Source organism: Lonchura striata, chromosome 2, assembly GCF_046129695.1.
Source record: "Lonchura striata isolate bLonStr1 chromosome 2, bLonStr1.mat, whole genome shotgun sequence".
Lineage (NCBI taxonomy): Eukaryota > Metazoa > Chordata > Aves > Passeriformes > Estrildidae > Lonchura > Lonchura striata.
The window spans coordinates 62,165,105-62,182,375 of NC_134604.1; the positions used below are offsets into that span (position 1 = coordinate 62,165,105).

General features: G+C 44.8%; 1 long non-coding RNA gene across 1 annotated transcript in view; it reads left to right on the forward strand.

Annotated features, from left to right (window-relative positions):
• Positions 1-17,271, forward strand: part of LOC116184311 (uncharacterized) — a 62,047-nt gene that overhangs the window by 32,501 nt on the left and 12,275 nt on the right. Inside the window, exons 2-3 of the long non-coding RNA XR_004149074.2 lie at positions 9,140-9,263; positions 9,507-9,746. This is a non-coding gene — a long non-coding RNA (uncharacterized LOC116184311). The remainder of the gene's footprint in view (positions 1-9,139; positions 9,264-9,506; positions 9,747-17,271) is intronic.

Consider the following 17,271-nt stretch of genomic DNA (forward strand, 5'->3'; position numbering starts at 1 on the left):
TTGATGGTATCAAAGCCACAAGGGAATCTAAACACTTCCTTAGGATGGAGATATCAATCAATCAATGGCTTTGGTGTGTGAGGAATAAATAATGGAAAATCTCCTGAGTGACTGTTATGTAAAGAGAGCAGCACAAGCTCAGGATTGTATTCTGGCATGCCCCATACTGACTTTGATGTCCCTATGATGTCAAGTCTGCCTAAAAAAGGTGTAAGATCATCTCCATGGAAGCACATGCTTGCAAACACTTCTGTGTTTGACCTGGCCAAGGCCCTTCCCTTCAGACACTTCAGTGGAGCTGATCAAGAGGGAAATTCCCATAAGGGACCTCCCTCACCTGCTGTTTATTGTACCTTTCCTGTTGGATTCCAAGGGAGAAGAAGGGACCACCCAAAGGGAAAAGAATATTGCTTTATGGAGCTGGACAGATTATGATTTCCAGGGAGGGTGGCTGGGCAAAATACATCAAGCCCAAGAAGGAGCTAAAGCATCAAAGATTTGGTGAAGAACAGTGAGTGTAAGGCCATTAGTTTTTGGTCATGCTTTTGTGGGAGGTGAGGCTAGGAAATTATCAGGTATGCAGGAAGACAGAGGAGAAGGTGAAGGATGCTGAAAAAATAGACAATTTCATACAAAGATCATTTATTTAGCACTGCTTAGGTGTTCTTGGGGTGTCCTATATTGTATCACAAACTTGCAGCCAGTCAAAGGGGAAGATACAATTCTCATACCTTCACAACAAGATCTACTGCCTGTGGTGCCAAAACCATGTGAAGGAGCTAAAATATTTAAATGTTTCTCCTCAGATATATTCCTTTGTCAGACATAATTCTGTGTTACCTCTTCCACATCTATTACTGACTCCTAAAGGACCACTGAAGTTGCACTTGGAAGATTTAAGCAGATAATCCACTTGAACATGACTGTGCAGAGCTCTTCCCTCCACCATTTGATAGTACCAAGTTTATCATAATGACAAAATAGAATCATAGAATCATTAGGGTTGGAAGAGAGCTTTAAGATCATCCAGTCCAGCCATCAACCCAGCACTACCACTGTAGCCACTAAACCACATCATCCAGATCCAGACAACTCTTAAACACCTCCAGGGATGGTGGTGACTCAATCACCTCCCTGAGCAACCTCTTCCAAGGCCTGACCACTGTCACAGTGAAAGATTTTTTCCAGTGTCTGAGCTGAATCTCCCCTCTCTCAGCTTAAGACCATTTCCTCTGGTCTTCTCACTGCAGGCATGGTAGAAGAGACCAGCCTCCCTACACCTTCCTTTCAGAGAGATGTAGAGAGCAATGAGGTCCCCCTGAGCCTCCCCTTCTCAAGGTGAAACAAATTTCATTCTTTAAACATTTGCATTTCTAACCTACCTGCCTTCTGAGAGAAAGCAGAACTCTCTTCCTATTACTTAATACATCTGCCTGAGAAAACACACCAGAGGAGAGTTCAGCAGAATTTCTCTCCGAGTTATCTTTCCTGATAATTTCCTAATATTTCAAAAGGTAAACAGTAGCACTAAAGCAGAGTTATAAAAACTACTCAGCCAACAACTAGTTGTTTTCTTCAACTAGTTTTCCTGTCATAAATATACTGGCAGCACAGCATAAATCAGAGAAGGATAGGTTGTCAAAAAAATCTAAAAATAAGATTTCCCATTACCTACAGTTTATTAAAGCTGCAACTGTACCTCTTTTGGTCTGTTATTCTGCAAATATTTTTATGGGCTTTTCTGCTTGTGTGGATGGATGAGTAGTGGATGGATGGATGAATAAGCAGATGTCTGGAGAGGGAATTTTATTCAAGCAAATGAAAATTCAGCATGTGAACAAATATATTCATGGCAGAATTGCTTTCTTCCCTCTTATGGAGCCATATGACTAAATATAGGTATATATATGGTTATTGGCAGAAATGTGAGATAAAAATGAAAGGAGTGTCTTTCACACAATAGAATTTCTGCTGTGTCAAGAGGGAAGACAGCTACTTAAAATCTGGGACCAACCTATCAGGAAAACATAACACCCTTTGTTGAGTAACAAAAAAAAACCCAATGAAAACATTGTGAAATGTCTTGATTTTCTTTTTCCTAGTATTTTATTTCAGCTTCTGTATCTGAAGTGGTGGAGTAAACCCAAGCACCAACTAATATATCTGAGTATCCACCTCCACTCAGTTATTTGAATGCTCATAGACACAAATAACTAATGACTGAAAATGGGGGAAACCCCTGCATTTTTCTGCCAGCTTCCACTCATAACCTGAACACAGCAACAAGCACCCCAATGCAAAGATTTTGTGAACAGAACCCCCTGACAATGCAGCAAAGCCAAAACCTGAGGTCACTGGGACAAACTCAGGTTGCAAATGCAATAGCAGCTGTCATGTGTTTTAAAGAACAAAAAAACTGGCAAGTCCAGAATATTCCCATCAAATAAGCAAACTGGGGAGGAGCAGAGGGGCAGGCACCTCCTGGGCAGCTCAGTGCAGGTCTCCTCTATACTCGTGTACTGGGCACACATGTGCAAAGGAATGACCTTACACTGGGCAGCACCTTTGTGCACCAGGATAATTGCCTGCCTTGGCTGGTGCCTGTATCCTAAGGGAGGGGATCCTCTGATGCTCAAAGTGATACTGAGATTCAATTTCCTTAACTAGATTTTGCTCAGGCTCAGGCAGATGCCATCAGTGTGTATGGACTTGTAGGCAAAAAATCTGTACAGGTTTGTGTTCAATCTCTTTGTTTGATCACAGGATTTGCATGCTGTACATACAAGGACAAGCTGAGATCTGAGTAGTGCTCAAATTATTCTTTTTTAACAGCATCCCACAAAAACTCAGCAAGGAAATGCATTCAGGTTATGGGATGCTGTGAAAAGCATGCTGCAACCAAGTGCCATGAGGCAAATATTGCTAACAACACTCTGGGCTTTGAAGGGGTTCCTGTTGAAGTTTGGAGCAGATGTCCAACTCTGCAGTCACAGACAGTGGGGCTGAGGGGGTTCAAGGTACATCAGAGGATGCCTATTAGTAAAAGAATTCCAATAATAGCAAAAATTAACCCTGGGGCATAGTACTCTACATGCTGATTGTTTCTAGAAGATACTCATGTGTGCTCACTGACTCACATACTTCACTTTGTGCTACAAAAAAAAAAAAACAAAAACAAAAAACTCATCATGTTTTACTGGGGAAAGCACATGCAGAGGCCATTTCTTTATCTCATTATGTCTTTCAGTAAGCTGGGGCCAAAACCCAGCCTCATATCAGGGACATAGACCTTTGTCTGCTGGGATAGCCCCCATTCGGAACCTTTATCACTTTACAGAGACATGCCCTGTTAAGCCCAGAGGAGCAGGCTGTCATGTTTGCTGTAATTTTCTTTAGCATGGCTCGAAAAGCCAGAGGGAGACTCATAAAGCAAGCTAATGCCCAGAGGGCTGTGGCTTGTAAGGTATTTTGGTACCTTGGTACTGGGATATTTTTTTCCATGGTGCAAGTACTCTGCTTCAAGGAGACATTTTGAGTCTCCAAGTTTTATCTTAGTGCTTTCCAAATTCAGGAATTCAACACCCAGCACTCTCTCTACCAGAAAAGGCTTTTTTTTAACTTCTGTTTTAAAACATGGTGCTTAATGCTTAAAAATGAGCATTTAAGACACCCCAATGAACCAGACCTGCCCCTCGGTGCTGCCCCATGACCTCTGTCACTGTTGCTATTCCAGACAGACATCTCAGGTGTGCTGGAGCATTGAAAACAGGTGCCTGTGCAGGTGAGCTAAGAGGGGTGTTCAGCTGGAGGGCTGAGGCACCAAGCACTGACACCATGAGAAGCAGGGCTCCCCAGCTTGCCTCTCCCCAACGGGTCAGGGGCTGTGCTGGGACACCAGCAGAGACAACATCTCCCAGACCAAGGCAGCCAGGGCAGCAAAACTGTCTCCCCAGGCAAGCTCATTTCATCTGCCTACTTTGAGCTGAAAAACTCAGCTTTGCATAGACCACTTGGAAGCCTGGAGCCAGCTCTGAAAGACAAGCCCAGATGTACCATGTGAAGGCACATGAGCTCACAGCAATCACCAGCTTTTACCTTCCATCTGCTCTGATTAAACATGTTTGTGACAAACTGGCTGTGCATTCCTCCAGTAGAATATTCTATTAAAACAAAGACCTTAAATTGAAATCAAAACACAACTGACAAGGCAAACCTGTTTGAGAACTGGGAGTTCTAAACTGTGTCTTTTTGAGGATAAATTTCTTTTCAACTTCCCCCCTCTTCGCTCTATTATTTTTATACAAGGAGGAAATTATCTTGGGAATCAAAATTGTCCAGTTCCTTTTCAAATGGACATACGGTACAGTGTTCTTTTAAGTTTTCAAGGGGTGCACTGTGAGGGGAAGTTGGGCAGATCCTGGCTGCCACCTTGATGGGTCCAGCAGAGCCCCAGCTCCCACCTGGCCCAGCAGCCCCTCTGCCCATGAAAGCAGAGACCTCTCTACCTCCTGCATGGCTCCTGGGGTACTCCATGGCCAGCATTTCAAGGAAGATGCCAAGATGGGCTGTGGAGTGAGTGGTCAGCCACCCCCTAAACTATTTTTTGCTGCTAATGCCAGTTTTGACAAGAGCTCAGGCTTGAGGAGGGTGTTACACAGAATGAGCCTTGTGTGCCTTAGATAGAGACACTGACTCTCTGCTGTCTGTTAGGTACCAGGTAAGAAATAGACAGGTTCACCAGCTGGGATACAGAAGCTCTGATGTTCATGGAGGTTTACACCAGCCCCTGGCCCGCCCCAGGTGCTATTGAATGTCACCAGGCTTCATAATGAGATCTGGACCTTCATCTCCCCCTTCTGTCTCCAGCCCATCAGCCCATCCACTGGATGGAAAGCTGCCAGAAAATTACTGGTCAAAGTCCCTGCAGCACAGGAGAGGCTGCTCTTGTGTATTTCCTTCATGGTTTCCAGCAGCCTCTTGTTATGAATGTCAAACCCCTGCATTTCCCTTGAAAAGACCAAACAAAGCCTTCACACAGGCTGTTAGTTATTCTGCTGCTTTTTACATCCCTTTCTCCTGACTTTTTGAATGGATTAAGAAACTCTCAGATATTTGTACCTGGGGGAAGTCTCAGTGACTCGCCTTATATGCAAATTCTGAAAGTTTATAATTCAAACTGTGTTGATTAGGTACAGTAAATAAGTATTGATTCCAACTAGATGGTTTATGTAACTAAGCAGCACAGCAGGAATGAAGCATTACAACTATTACAGCTGCATGTGCAAATTACAGAGCTCTCATTTATTGGAATAGTTGAAATGAACTGCTCCTGCTGTGCTGATTAGTTAAATAAGCCATCAAATCAGAGAACATAACCATGTGCTATAACACCATGCTCAGTCTGGAATTATGTATTGCACTACAGCATTTGTGATTCATACCAACCAGTCATCCCTCTAACCAACTCAAGGCAGAGGGTGATTTGTCCTATCCTAAACATAAAATGGGATATTTATCCTCCACAGATATTTAAATGCAGAGTTAGCCTGTGGTGACTAGCTAGGGCTTTGAAGAGTTTGTGAGCATGAACTGCACAGATATTAAATGTTAGCAGAGAGCAGGTGGGAAAGACTTTGTGAATAGGAGCCACATCTCAATTCCAGGCAGGGCTGGCCATGACCCTCCAAATCCAAGTGCTGTCTAATGGTGCCCTGGCAAAGCAACTCTCATCTCTCAGGTGTGGCTGATCCCCCAGCTGGTCCTGCAGGAGAGAGTTATACTAGCAGCCCCATGGTGAATTTTATGGAGAGATTACTTTTAGCATTTTTAGTATTTTTTTGTTGTCACACCCACACAACACGTTGAAAAACAAAGGCAACAATGCATCTCACACGCAGAGGGGGAGAAGATTTGTGATTGTTCCTACTTTTATGGTCTTAGATACTTATTAGCTGCAGTAGGTTTGCTATCCATTTGGAAAGCTGCACCATGGGTTCTCCCATGCTGTTTTTGCACTCTTTCTTATGCATCAACTTCCTCCTCCATCCAGGGACCATAAGAATTCCTGCTTAGATGGACTTCTGATCTGGCCCCCTAAGGCTGTCCTAATTTTCTTACCTCTTGAACTGTCACATCTTGGAAGTCTGCCTTTTGAAAAATTTTCATATAGAATAAGGTGGAGAAGAGATGCAGGGAACTGTAGAGCTCTGTATGGTTGGGTGACATTGGACTGAGGAGTGTGGGTTGAAGGAACAGAAATGAATGTGCATTGATATTTTAGGCAATGCTGATGCAAGGAGCAAAAAACCCCTGGCTTCTGTGTGGCAGCCCTAAGGGATGCTCTGACACAGCACACATCCTTTTACTGGGGTTTCAGAGTGATGAGCTCCTCCTTTGAGCATACCCTCCCTGTTTATTCTCCCATCAGTGAGGATGGAGGGCAAGGCTGTGGTACTGCCAGCCAGTGCTGGTCCTGGCACAGGCTCAGCACTACAGAAAGGCACTCCAGCAAAGCAAAGCCTAGTAACTCATTTCATCACATGGATACGTGCTTCTCCCAGACACTTAACTGGGTGGCCCACAACATTGAGCTTGGCAGCATGCTTTAGTAATCTTTTGGGGGGATGCCTGACAGCCCTTGCACAACCCATGTGAATGAGACACAGTGTCTCAGAGGCAGGGAGCAAATACACACTAAGCCACAAAAACATGAGGCACCCATTAACGGACTGGATCTGATTTTGTAAAATCTGCCCAGATCTTTGGCTTAAGCCTTACAGAGATGTGATGAAAGCTGAATATCAAGTGGAGTGGAGTTACATAATGTTTTGCAGTGACTGGTAAGATTGATGACCTAGAAAATAGGATTTGGCACTGCTGGCAGCAGCTGATGTGTGTGCTGCTGTTATGTGCAGGTAATGGTGGGTCTCTCAGCCAGGCTGCCTCTATCTCAGATCCTGGCTCAGGTTTGTTCCTTCCCTACACTGGCATACCTCCTGACTTCAGACTGACCTCCATACTCAGGAGATGTTTTCCTGTTTTCTGTAAGCCTCCTCTCAGATGCCCCTCAGTGGCCTGGTGATGGGGATGGACTGCACCCACACCCAGTTTGTGGAAAGTTGGTAGAAGGATGAGCTTCAGTGGTCCTACCTAGCCTGAGTACTTCTCTGGCTCTGTAAGTCAGTAATGCTGCACCTGCTGTGCAAAATGAGAGTTTGTATTCTGCAGGGCAAATAAATCCAATCCTAATTGGAAGTCCAGGGGAACTGGCAAAGCTTTACTTCTGATATCCTCTGGGAAGTTCTGGAGTTTGCCTCCCAATACAATCCAAGCGCATTGCCAAAACAAATCAACTCCATGGCATAACCATGGGTCTGCAACAGAAAATAAAGCTAACAGAAAATGTTAACTTCTGATTTCTGTTGCCACAAGCAGGAAGAGGATCACAGTTTTGGTCTATGAGCCGGGCTTCATGCACTACAAAATTACCTCCATCCTTTCTAGCCTCAGCTGTTCTGTGATTCTATGATTGAATGTGAAGGTTCTGAAGCACAAGTCATGTGGGGAGCAGCTCAAGGAGTTGGTATTGTTTAGCCTGGATAAAAGGAGACTGAGGGGACACTTTATGCGTCTCTGGAGCTATGAGAAAGGAAGTTTTAGCAAGGAGAGGATCAGTCTCTCCTCCCAAGTAATAAGAATAGGACAAGAGGAAATAGCTTCTGGTTGCACCAAAGAAGGTTTAGATTGGGTATTAGCAAAATTTCCCTCATGGAAAGAGTCATCAATTATTAGAACAGGCTGCCTGAGGTACCGGTTAAGTCACCATCTGTGGAGACACAAAGATGTACAGACGTGGCACTGAGGGTTTAGTGGTGGACTTGGCAGTGCTAGATTGACAGCTGATCTTGGGGGTCTTTTCCAACCTTAACAGATGTATGATTCCATGGCTATATTTCTTTAGTGCTTTCTTACAGAAAGCAGTCATGATACTGTACAATACTCTGTTGCAAAAGTGAAAATATCAACAGCTGAATTTAAAAACAGAAGGACAAATGAAATTATAGAAGAGACAGAGGTGGGCTGAAGGGTTTGTAAAGGGCTCAGCACTGGAACATATTTCAATTACAGTGAATTTCCATTAATCAGCCTCAGTTCTGACCTGACTCCCAAGCAGTATAGAAATTACCATCAAAAACCCTGTAAGTGTACAGTTTTGCAAAGCCCTTCAGAGTGAGTTTTAACATGGCTCCTTGCATGTAAGGAATTTGTTACAGAAGTTGCTACAGAAGTATAAAAAGTTGAAAGCAAATTGACCATCATAATTAACCCATAATTCATAATTAATTATGAATATTAAGCATTACAATAAAAATAAAGAGTGACTTCAACCTGAAATATCCAATTATTTTTGGCCATAAAAGTATATTACAATCAGGAAAATAAATATATAAAGGCAGAAAACCTAATTGGACACTATGGGGATCTCCATTTCTTTGGGGTGCTCTGCCAAGGCACCACAGAGCCCTTCTGAGCTGAACCAAAGCAAATATTTCCCAGAAAGCATGCAAAAAGATCAAGCCACATTTGCCTCTAGGAAGGAAAAGCAGTGGCTTCAGGAGTGAACTCTTTACTGCAGCTAAAGGCTAAGGGGCAACTTGCTAAGGAGGGTTATGTGAGGGCAGGAGATTTCATTGGGACTGAGAAAGGGAGGAAATTCCTGACATCATCATTTTGTACACTTGAAGTAAACTGTTTTTGTGCCTGGATTTTCCTATTGTATATAGGTGGAAGTGGTCCTTCAAGCTGTGCTGGGGGCCTGTGGTTCAAGGGTTGGGCTGCTCCCCTTCATCGTCCAGATGTGGTGGCTGAAACACTTGGGGACTGAGAGTCTCGGTGGCTGTTCCAGCTGCCCACGAGACCCCCAGCAGGAGCACACCAGTTCACATCTGGAGCACTCCAGTGAGCCCCTCTCCCTGCTGTTCTGACTCCCAGGACAGCAAAGGTGGGAAACTCTTCGATGTGGTCATGGCCTTGCACCGTTTCCTCTGGCATAGAGCACTCAGTAAAACACCGTGGGCAGTGAGTGAAGACAACAGGCTTGTTTCAGGCAGCTAAAAGCAAACTTTGCTTTTGCCTCTAGGTCTGAGCAGCTTCCCACTTTGGGGAGCACAGAGGGAAGGCATGATTCAGCTGCTCTCATCTCACATGTTGCAAAGTTCATACTATTCCACAAGGATGTCACAGAGGAAAGCCATTTTAGAAATGTAAGTAAATCCTAGGTGGGGTAGTAGTGTTAGAGGTGTGGAGATTTTGAGAAGCGAAGATGTTAAGGGGATCATATCCAAATGCCTCCTATGGAAGCCCAGGGCCTGCCTGGACAGAAACAAGCACCAAGGAGGCTGCCTACATGGGACCACTTCCCACAGGCACCCTCGTTCCTTCCCCAACCACTTTTTCACTACCTTTTAACTTTTCACTGACTTTTTCACTTCTGCTTCTCTCCACAGGACCTTCCTGCTGTATGGGATTTCAGCACTGCCTGCTATATGGGATTTCAGCACCTACACACTGACTTGCAGTCAAGCTACCATGTCTTCTAAAACTGTAAAAGGGTGGTATAATGTACTATATTTACAAACAAACAAACAAACAGACAAAACAACAAAAAATAAGAAAAGGAAAAAAGAGCAGAGTTTACAGCAATCAGGAGAATAAATTCAGAAGTCTATGAATTCTTCAAGGGAAAGGTGATGATCATTTTAATTTTACTAGTGTCACATAACCTTGCTGGCTCTATTTAGGAAGTGGTAGGGGGTTGCCTTATCTCTGTGACAATTCATACTACCTGAGCACTTCCCACAGAGCAGATGTGGTTTTGCAATTTTGTTTTCCTTTTCATTTTTCCTCCCTGGCCCACTGGGAAATCACTGCAGCAAGAACAGAGCTGCATACACACACACATAGATGGCAGGTGCCAGTGCCAGCCCTGGACAGGAGATGGGGACAGAGAGCACCCCCAAATCAGGTGCCTGCTGATGCCCCAACACACATCTCAGGACCCATGTGGTGCTGTGTGATACCACACTTACTGTGCAACCCCAAACTCAAGCAGGCTTTTGCTTTTGAAGCTGTTCAAAACAATGACTTCAAATGCACCTGTGCAGCTGCAGAAGGGCAGTAATGTGGGCTAAAGAGGTGATGTCGAGTCCAGAATAGCAGGTCAACACTTCCTGCTCCTTTACAAGGTTTCTGGTATCTTGGACCAAAAGCAGAAGACTTGCTTTCTCCCTCATCTTTTTTTTTCTTTAGCATGCACTTTCCACCGGCATAGGTTCCCTGCCTCTGGCTACCCCAGCAGCCCTCCCAACACCCACCACCTCAGATCTGTATCTTCTGAGTTACTGATTCTCCCACCACCTTTTTTTCTTTTCTTGGTCCCCAGAAATAACAATTGTGGCTTGTCTGTAAGCAAATGAGCACTGTGAGGACTTATTAAGAAAAACATTGAAAATAGAGGTTAAAAAAAAAAAAAAAAGCCCAGAATGTGACTCCTGGCATTTGGAAAGAGCCAGATTTGTGCAGAGAAACATGGAAACTCACAGTGGGAGCTGGCAGAGGCAGCCAAGTTGCATGCGTCACTAGGTTGAGTAGGGTCCCAAGGCAAGCAGCAGACCTGAGGTGACTTGTCCAGTGAGGAATGTCAGCATGAAGCACAGGCAGCAGGTACCAGGACTGTGTCAGGCAGTGAAGAGACTGAATGTGCTAAGCATAGGCATGGAGGAAAAGCAAGGAGATACCATGCTCACCTGTGGGCTGACTAGGTCCCCATCACCACTGCTCTTCCCTCCATAGCTCAGTGTGTGCTGAGGTCAAAGGCAAGGGTCTGATGCAGTTAGAGCCTTTGGGCACCAGCCAAGTGAAAGAAGTGCTGCATGGGCCCAAGACTCTATAGAAGGGTGTGAGGCAGCATGTGTGAAAACACCAGGAAGGGAGAAAGAAAATGAAGAAGAGAAGCCTATGGTAGGAGGCTAGAAAGTCAGACCAGGGAAAGACAGGGTCTGAAACAGCAGAACCAGCTGCATGGCTGGATCCATGGGCCAAGGCCAATTGTGTGAAGTTCAACAAGGAAAAGGAACAGCTCCTGCACTTGGGCCACAACAATCCCAGGCAGAGCTACAGTTTGGGGGAAGAGGGGCTGGAAAGCTGCCTAGCAGAAATGGGCTGGGGATGCTGGTCAACAGCAGCTGAACATGAGCCAACCGTGCTCAGGTGGCCAAGAAGGCCAATGGCACCCTGGCCTATGTCAGCAATAGTGTGGCCAGCAGGACAGGGCAGTGATTGTCCCCTATACTCGGCACTGGTGCAACCACACCTCAAATTCTATGTTCAGTTTTGAGATGCTCACTGCAAACAAGGCATCGAGGTGCTGCAATCCAATGTCATCTCTATAAATGCATTTAGGTACAACATTTATGTTCAAAGACCTAAATCTTTGCTGCTATGATTTCTTTTCTTGATAATTAAATGTAATTATAGGTGGATGTCTTGTTAATTGCTTGTGTCACATGAGTGCTTTTTCTCATGGACTTCTTGACATCTTCTGAAAGTGAGTCACCCCTCCTCAATCCTGTTGGCATTGGAGAAAGGAGGAGATTTTGCCTTGACTCCTGTTACAACAAAGGCAGCCAGATTTTGCTGACTTTGGGTATTCTTGGTGTATTTTCAAGGCAAGTAATTTTTAGGGCTGTGCTGCCTTTGAATGAGAAAGTATTATGAAAACTTTTATTTTCCCCTTTTGGTAGGAGCTTATTGCAACACACAGCACCCTGACTTTCAAATAACAAGGTAATTGCATCATCACCTAATCAGTTGCCTTAGTAACAGATTTCCTAATTTTCCCTGTTGCATTTGCATGTTCATAAGTATGAAAATCAGATGTGGGAGAAAGCAAGGAAACAAAAGGAAATCCAAGGCTTCATAGGATGTGGTCCTCAATGGGAAAGCACCTATGAGGCAGTTTGCCGATGGCCTGGGCTTTGTTTACAAACCTTTTTGGTGGCTATGGCTCCTCAGTGACACAGCAGCAGCTGGTGTTGGCTAAACAGTGGATGGAGGGGACAAATCTGGAAAATTACTGGCATCTTCTCTGCAAGGTTTGGAGGCACAGAAAGAATTAGATAATGGGCAAACCATTGTATTTGTAACTTGCAAAGGGAGAGCTAAGGCAGAGCTGGGAACCTAGCAGATAAGGAATCATGGAATCACTTAGGTTAGAAAAGACCTTTGATATCATAGAGTCCAACAATTAATTTACAATTTTAAGAAAGCTTGGGGTAAAAGGCCTGGGTTTTGGAGTGCTGCTTAATCATCGATGCTTGATTCAGCAAAGATTACCACAGCAAATGACATTTCCCTGGAATTTGCAGGAAGTGCTCCAGATTGGCTCCTGTTCAACACAGATTCAGATGGCCCCTCTGACTTTCACACTTGGAGGAGGCTCTGGAGATGCTGCTGCTTGCAATTTCAGGGGCATTTCTCCAGGCAGATCCACGGCAGCTCAGTACCTAGCAGCCTTTCAAATCCAACACTGAGCCTCAACAAGCATTTTCAGCTTTTCTTGAGCTAGCCTCAGAAGAGGAACCATGTAGCCTGGAGCTGAAAAGGCTGCTCTCCTCCTTTCTGGCAAGCTTCACAGTAGAAATGTGAGTTGTGACTGACCTGGAAATAATAGGGGAGGAGAAGGTGAAGGTGATGGATGAACTCAGAACCAGCATCCAGGGCAATTGTAATGGTTGGAGAGCAGCAATCCTTGGGGAGGGATGGGAGCTTGTCTGGTGGACATGAGCTCTGCTTATCCTGATGGAGTTTGCCATGCCTGGAGATGGAATAATAAGCTTCTCCCTGCCCTAGACACACCAGGCCCCTGAGCCCCAGGCTCTGTGAAGGCCCTGAATTTCATTTCCTGATTAACCTTAGGGACGCAATATGTGGAGGCACTGTGGAAAATGGTTTCTTTTAGTACTCCTCACAATTTGTTATGTATCTGTCTTCAAGGAGGGAGCTGAGGGCACCAGTGAGGTGCACAGACTCCCCACCTTACCCAGCACTGCCAGCACATAACTTTGAGACCTCCCCCATCAAGAGCAAGCAACTGACAACAACCACAGAGGTATTTTTCATCATGTAAACACACCCCAGGTGATAAGGCTTGAGAACAAGCTCCAATCACACATTCTAAAGTACAGCTGCACCTACCTTGTAACTACCCAGTGCTGCTCATGTATGGGAAGAGAGCAAAGGCTACAGTGTGAGGTTGGGAAACACATCAGACACACAGCCATTGTGACATGGCTGTGATATCTTGAGCCTTGTTTTCAATTCCCATGTTTAGTCTCAAACTGAGTAACATTGAGAACTAGAGCATTCCTTGCTAAAAGGTGAATGTTGAATACAATGAATTAAGAAAGCACAGTATACAGAGAGCTCTGTAATTATATCATCAGAGAATATCATGTACGCTGTGCAATGCTATGATTCATAATGTTACAAGTAAATAACAGGAGATTAAAAATGCTCTTGGGTTCTCATCTGTAATATAGCCCAGTTTAAGGTTATACTTATCAAAATTATCAGTGGAAAAACACTATTTCAGAGCTGAGTCACAGAGTCACACCAAGTCAGAGCTGAAGGTCTTGCTGAGAGAGCTGGGCTTCATTATCACAAGCAAGGCCGAGGTGTCCCCAAGGACTACCACATACTGGAAACACTGGGGAAAATATTATTGGATCTTTTGGGAATGGTTATGACAGGCAGGTTTATCCCTGTTTTACAGACCAGTTCTTGAAAAGCAGTTCCTCAAGGGTAAAGGACAAGGTACTCCCTGATCCAGGAGAGTAGCAGGGCATATCCCTCCCTGCCCCTGATCAGTCTGGCAGGGCACACTGCCTTTGGTGATTGCTAGCTCCCTTCATTTGGACAAGCAGCCCCCTCTCTCGTGCCAGCACTTCTCTTTTCACACCTAACCAGACAGGAGAGAGTTTTCTCTCTGTGTTGTTAAGAAAGACTTCAGCAAATCCTCAATGTCAAGTGGCAGGAATCGTCATCCCTGGGAGCTGCTTTGGTAACTCAGACATGTACATGAGAAAGTCACCCTACAGAAGGGCGGGAGGCTGGGAAACAGGGTGCTGAACCTATGCACTAATTTCATCTCCCTGAGCTGGAAATTTTAAGAAATCATTTCAGTAATCCAGGCACAAACTTGCCACAAAAAAAAAAAGACAGCACAAATACAAGAAAACTTGATGGTATGGGACCGGATTTGCCTGCATATTAAGCTGAAGAAGAAAGATGCTATACATGGAACACTTGATATGTGAAATAAGGCCAGAAATGGATTTGACTGTAAACAAAGGAAATACTAGAACAGGATGTTTAAATAACTTAATATTCATATTAATTTTTAGAGCTAATTTGAGAGGTATTAACCCCCAGCTTGACAGCTAGGCAAAATACTGTGCAGGAGAGGCAGAGAGCTGAATGCAATTGGGCTCATGACCTGTAAGAAGTCTCCAAAGGTGCAGTACTGACAGTGAGGTGAGTATCAATGAGTTCTTTGCAGCAACACCTATGGCAGAGCCAGAGGTCCCTGCCTGCATTGCAGCTTCATCCCAGTGGTCACTGCACGGTGGCAGAGCCCTACTGGTGCTCTGCTTTCCCCCATGGCAGGGGAGGCATGGTGAAGAGAGGCCCTGTCTCCACAATTGCCAACGTTCAGATTTAGACACATGATTACAAGTTTTCTTGCTGCCAGAGATGCTCACTGCTCACCTTTCAGGCCTCTATTAAGTACCTTCAATAAATCCAAGACTTTGCAGATTCAAGGTATTTTGTGGTACTGTTGGTCCAGGAAAAAGATCTCCCTTAGTGGCAAAGTTGTCTGTGGATCGCTGGGTTCCTGCACCCTTAATCTGAGGTCTTCCAGAGTTGATTGAGAAATTCAGAGTCATTTCGGCCAGGCCTCGTCATTACTATTGCCAACACAAGGGATGGATATTAAACCAGTGAGGGGACAGCCACGGGTGATGTGTTCATCCAAATGGGCCATAGCATTTGTGGATGTGCTAAATCCATGAAGAAAATTGCTAGCCCAACTGGGCATGTTTTAACTAACAGCTGGATCTCTGCCCTTCCAACCAGTAAGCCAGCAGCAAGGTCTGGGACCAGGCAAGTATGCACTGAGCAAAAGTTCTTTGGCATCTCCTAGATCTGTAGGGGAAATCATGCCATTGCTGCTGACTTCAGGAACTAATGGGATCTGGGAATGCTGCTCCAGCCAGTTCAACATGCTGCTAAAGGTACACAGCTGTGGCCAAGCAAATTGTGTGGTATGCTCCAAGGAAAATCTTCCTGCCTTTCCCCTTGCTCCCAAAATGACCAACATGTGATATCATGCAGGTATCAGAAATCGGAGCTCAACAAGAGACCCCAGAGATCATCCAAGAAAAAGACAAAGATGTCTTCCAAAGGCAGCATCTGGATAGAATTGGATAGCCAAAGCAAAGGTGTTGCAGGTGGAAAAGTCCTTATGGGCTTTCAACTCCATACAAAAGCTGTATTTGACTCCTCTTGACCTGAAGACAGCAAAAAGGAGAAAACAGTGATAGATTTCCTCTCACTGCAGTGAAAGCTGTAGCACAGCTTTACTGCTGGAAACGGGGCAAGTTAATGGTGCTACAGCGAGGTCAACAGTTCTGGCTTTTATTTCACCTCCAAGTTTTGATTTCAGACACAGTTCAGTGTTGCTACAGCTCTCTCTGTTGATAAGAAAGGACTCAGGGCCAGCCAGTGATGTCAAGCGACAATGAAGGACATTGCTATTGGGCTGCTGTTGGCCTAAGGCTCTGTCCCAGCTCTGTATCTCACCACAACCCAGTGGTGACTCTGAGGAAAACCTGGTCACCAGAAACCTACCAAATAATGCACTGGAAACTTAAAAGTGTATCCTTCACACTATTAATTAATAAGGGGGTAAACTCTTTTTGTAGACAAAGTAATTAATAGTCGTTACATTAAACCATAAAACAAAACAAAAGCTGGATTACTAAAGTCGTTTATCAAAGCTAGTGATAGTTTCATATACAATAAAGGAGATAAATGTAGAACAAATGCCAGCTTGGAAGTAGAACCAGAATGGGACGATTCTCCCTTGCTTGTCCTTTGAGGAATGGCAATGGTAAATTAGCTGTTTGGAGGTGCTCCAAGCATTTACCACCACCCAGATGTGACTGGGAAGAGGCACCCCAACAGCACTGCTGTGATGTAGGGCATAAATGCAGTAGTATATTATATATATATATAAAATATGCCACTGCATAGTGCTAGAAATGGTTCACAGACGCTGGTGTGCAGAAAATATACTTCCAAGGTATTTTTGCAACCATTCTCAGTAAAATAAAAGTTACGCTTGGAAAGGGAAGAGAGGGCTCAATATCCCTTCTGCCAGCCATGTCCTTTTGAGCCATGTCCCCGTCAGCCTCTCATGTGAGGGAGGAGACTTGGGCGACCCACGGATGCCTCATGTGGTCGCTATGTGTCCCTCCCGCAGTGCCAGGAAGAAAAGTGCTGAAGGTGTCCCCAGCAACGGGAATCCTCAGCTGCATTGCGGGCTGGTGCCTTCGATACCTCCCGCCCTGCGCGCAGGGATCACTGAAGGAGGAGGGAGCAGCGCGGCCCCCGGCTGCGGGAGCGGAGCTTTGGCGAGGTCGCGCTGCGGTGAAACTGCTTTTCTGCAGCACACCGCACAGATGTGAGCTGACACGGGTGCTGCAAAGTATCCTTCCACTTCACCCTGACTTCTCACTATTTTTTTCCTCGTTTTTATCACCTAAAATAAAACTCGTATGGCAGGAGGGGGAAGTGTCAGTCCTATGCCTCATAAACCAGGCCTCCGATACCATTTGGAGCCATTCTGTTCCATGATTAAAGCTGGGCTGGATATTTTATTCATAACAACCACGTTAGGCTTTTTTTCTGATGGTTGTGCTACTTCCTCCTCAGACCGCCCCCCCTCGCTCCCCCTTTTGAGGGCATTGACGTGTGTAATGATTTCCTCTCTGCAGGAGCAGAGTTCATAGTATAGGAATAAACATGCACTTTAGCCAAGGGTGAATTCATTACTTTAATTCATATTTTAAAACAAGGCAAGCCTTTTGCTTATAGATGAGCAGATAATGTGGTTGCAGTTGAAACACTAGGCATCAAAACACTAAGAAT